Genomic DNA, 4,674 nt, shown 5'->3' with positions numbered 1-4,674 from the left:
TTCTAAAACATCTAAACTTGGGGTCTTAGATGCTATGCATATAAGTATCTTAGCTACTCTAGTTAACTTGGCACTTGATATGTCTCATTGATTCAAGCTTCAATTCTTAGAAGATTGGAAGATATACTAAATGAATTTGAATGTTCACAAAGGTTCAAATTAGTGTTTCTCATTAGTGTGAGATAATTCATCATTATTTTCTTGCAAATGGTTGTTAGAAAATAACTAATCAACCTTATTGCCAATGCATTGGGAATTTAGAAATTCAACTCCAATGCTTGCAATACAACATGCCAATTCAGTAACCTTCACATTGAAAAATCCTTAGATGAAAGGAATGGATGACAAGTTAGAAACTATAGTTGTTTTACAGTATATAGAATCTATTATCACATCTTGTCCTACCTTAGTAACAAATAAGGCATTGTATAAATATGTTCTTTATGTAAATAAACTTCAAAACTGGAGAATGCAACATGTGGCATTAACATATTCATTACAAAAATCATGTTCACAATACAATAGTGCTTTTTAGTGAGTTTTTAAATTGCATCTACTTCTTACTTGTGTGTCAATATCCAACAAAGCATGGCCTACATATTCAAGTTACAGAAAAATATGAATTGAAAACACAGACTCCAATGAAATGATCATACAAATAGCTACTGAAATTTCCCTAGTAGCAGGGCACATTTCCCATCTTTTAAATTTCAAATCAAATGAAAGTTCTAACTTGGAGGAAAACCAAAGTACGCAAACAAGAACCACAATTAAATATGGAACCACTATAGATAAAAAGATGATATTCATACACATAAATGTCTATCAAATCTCTCTCTCAATCTACATGGTGATATGACTAATTTTGTACTCATTCTCAATATAGACTTTTACCCTATGAAGAAACATTTCAGCATTTGCATCTACCAAAATCCTCACATGGAATGTGAGTAAGACTGTTCGAACTACAATGGCCTAAATATATAGTTCATGCACTATTAAAACACTAGGAATTGAACACAACCCGTCTTCGAGCTCCCTAGAATCTATCTCATGGGGTGTACTCTCCATCAAAACCTCCAGTGCACTTCTCAACATCTTTATAGTGGTTCCTAGTACAACTAATGAGAAGAAAAGTGTACATATCAAATCAATAATTTGCAATTGGGCATATATCCAAATGATCACTCCTCTAATTATGACACTAATGCTTTGAATCAAATCCCCCAAAACATGAAGGTATGCACCCTACACATTTATATTGAACCCTGAATGACCATCTTTCTCTTTCCCTACCACATCATGATTCAAAGTAACACTATCCCCCTCTGAATGGGCATTACGATCATGAGTCGAATGCTTAGCCCCTTCTACATCATGAAGCAAAGGTTCAGACAGGTCTATTTTTTCATGGTGATGGTGACCATGTTCATGAGCACTACATTCATTGACATCTTTGTGATTATGGGCATGTTTATGAGCATACTTAACTTTAGGATTATGGTCATGCTTAGCCTTCTCAACATGATCATGCCTTTGATTATGATGATCATGCCCTTTATTATGACTATGGCCATGACTATGATCATGATCATGACCATGACCAAAAAATGAAATCATGATAATATTTATGACATGTCCAACTGTAGCAATAGCAAACATAAGGGCACCATGAACTAAAATCTTATCATGAAGCAATAGCACACAATCTGCTTACAGTCTGCTCGAGTTATCTCATAAAATATGAACAACTGACACAAGATATGAGGAAAATACATAAAAAAAAGAGCAAGGAGATCAATCTAGAAACAAAAAATGGAACTTGCTAAATATATTCTTGGTCCAGAATGACAAATACCTAAACTGTAGCCTGCTATAAATGTATTCCCTGATCAGCAATAGTGAACACTCACAAAGGGTAGGTGAATGTACAGAGGGCAAGTTTCAGTGGGTGAATGCAGAAAAAACCACACCGAGCGTCTTCAAGCATTATCTTTGTTCCTCGCTCAACCACTTCAAAAATTTAGTGTTCAAACATTTTACTTCTAAAAGCTCTCCCAAAAAAATTCTCTATTTTTTTGGTTATGAACTTGCGTTGGTCAAAATTTCAACCAACTTCGGCATAAAACCCTAGTTTGGTTAAAATTTTGACCAACATGGGGATAAAAACTTTTAAAAACATGAAATGATAGGCCAATATGGCCTTTGATCAAAAATGACCCCCAAATGTACTAGTGGGTTAATACTAAAATTTGTTGTTGATTCCCAACTTGATTGGTTTCATCATCTTCAATAAACCTTTCTTCATAGAAGTATACAAAAGATCTATAATCTTTTGGTTTCTTGGATTTATCAACTTGGACTTCTGCATGGTCATCAAAATTTACATTTGCACTCTCCACAATCTTGTTAGTGTTAGTATTCAAACACTTATATGCTTTACTTCTAGTAGAGTATCCAAGGAATATGCCTTCATCACTTTTTGCATCAAACTTGCCATTTCTAGTATCTTTAAGAATGTAGCATTTACAATCAAATACTTTGAAATGTTCTACATTAGGTGAGTGCCCATACCATAGTTCAAAAGGTGTTGCATTTGTACCTTTCTTGACTTGTACTCGATTCAAGGTCTAAATAGCAGTATTTACAACTTCTCTCCAATACTTTAGAGCAACATTTTTCTCCATCATCAATGTTCTAGCACAATCTATTAATGATCTATTTCTTCTCTCAGCAATACCATTCTATGGGGGAGTTTTTGGTGCTGATGTTTGTCTCTTGATTCCTTTATCATTGCAAAATGTCTCAAATTCTTTTGATGTAAATTCTCCTCCTCTATTTGATCTCAGGCATTTGAAACTCTTTCTTATTTCTTTCTCAACTCTAGCCAAATACCATTAAAACATTTGAAATACATTAAATTTTTGCTTCAAGAACTTGGTAGTCATCATCCTAGAGTAGTCATCTACAAATAGCATTATAGTTTTGCACTTTTATTAAACCACACAAGTTAGTATGAACTAGCTCTATTACTTCTTTGGAAGTGTATGTTTTGCTTTTGAAACTAGACTTAGTCATCTTTCCTAGTTGACATTGTTTGCACATTGTATTTTTAGGCTTCTTTAACTTAGGCAAACCTCTGACTTTCTTCCATTTGTTGATGCTAATTAGATTGTCAAAGTTAACATGACATAACTTTTTATGCCATAACCACACATCATCAAGTTTAACAATAAGATAGGTTGCATCTTCCACATCTATGTAAAATAGATTACTCCTAGTTTGTTCACCTTTTCCTATCAATTTTCTATCAGTATCATAGATTTTGGTAGTTTTGTTTTCAAATTCTACTTTGCAACCTACATTGCCTAGCTGTGATACACTGAGAAAATTGTAGTTCAATCCTTCAACATAATATGTGTTATCACATGAAATTTTCTCTGTAAGTTTAGTTGAACCTTTTCCTTTGATTTGACATGGGGCACCATTACCAAATCTAACACTATTTTCATCATACTAGGTAAAGGTAATAAACTTACTTCTTTCTCTTGTCATGTGATGTGAGCATCCACTGTCTATGATCCACTTGTCATTCTTGTTCACACAAGTTACTAGTGTTATTGCCTCATCTTCTTTTAATTCATCCTTCACGGCTACATAGACTACCTCATCATCATTCTCATCAAAATCCTCTTCAACAATGTAGCATCTTTTTCCTTTTTCCTTGTAATCTCTGCAATCATCTTCTCTTTTGTTCTTATACTTGTTTCCTTCTTTGTGGTTCTTCTTCTATGTACACCTTGCAGCAATATGACCTACTTCATTGCAATTAAAAAAAATTATAGGAAGCTTACCTTTGAATTTACCTTTTCCTCAGTGAAATCTTTTAGCTAGTAGTGCTTCCAATTGTTCCACATCTTCTTCATCTGTGTTGTTGTCATTGGATACATGTTTTCCTTTTCTACTCTTCTTATTTTATTTCACCTCATAGGTGTCTTTCAATGTCAGCTTAAGGCCTTGAAAGGAGATTCAAGATTCTTAGGTCTATAGTTATCATAATTGGACTATTCAAATGGAGTAAGTCTTCCCACTATACCTTCAATAGTTAGTGCATTTCCCAGTACAGATCTCAACTCCTGGATGGCTAAAACTCTAATAGCATAGATAGGGAGTATGGATCTTAATTATTTTCTATTGATAGTATCATCTTCCAATTGACCACCCAAACTCCTTATTGAACTTACCACTTCTTTCATTCTAGCAGCATATTGAGCAACATTTTCACCTTCCTCCATTATCATGTCATAAAAATTTCCTCTAAGGCTGTCTGTTTTTTCTCTTTGGACATTCTAATCTCCTCCATAGATATCTGATAGAGCTTTCCACATCTTGAATGCAGTGTCACATCCTCTAATGTCATCAAATTTAGCATAGTTGAGTGCAAAGGCAATCTCTAACATTGCCTGATTGTGCTCCTTCCTTTTGTTTAAATCATCTGTAGCGATGGGTCCAGTTGGGTCTACATGTTCAACACCAATTGAGGTTTTTGCATAATCACCTATTGAACTAAGGTGAGATTTCATTAAGCTTTGTCATCCAACAAAGTTATCTCTATTGAGCTTGGGAGCTTCTCTCTTGGACATCTTGATCTTCTTGCTTCTAGTACCTAGAAAC

At 34.2% G+C, this 4,674-nt stretch overlaps 1 pseudogene; it reads right to left on the bottom strand.

Moving 5' to 3' along the window:
* Positions 1-825: 825 nt before the first annotated feature.
* LOC149528933 (uncharacterized) lies at positions 826-1,990 on the bottom strand (annotated as a pseudogene).
* Positions 1,991-4,674: the final 2,684 nt, after the last annotated feature.

The sequence above is a fragment of the Cupressus sempervirens genome, chromosome 11 (assembly GCF_028749045.1).
Source record: "Cupressus sempervirens isolate cs-2001-9-10 chromosome 11, ASM2874904v1, whole genome shotgun sequence".
Classification (NCBI taxonomy): Eukaryota; Viridiplantae; Streptophyta; class Pinopsida; order Cupressales; family Cupressaceae; genus Cupressus; species Cupressus sempervirens.
The sequence above is the reverse complement of the archived record's forward strand: the minus strand, read 5'-3'. Positions and strand labels throughout refer to the sequence as shown.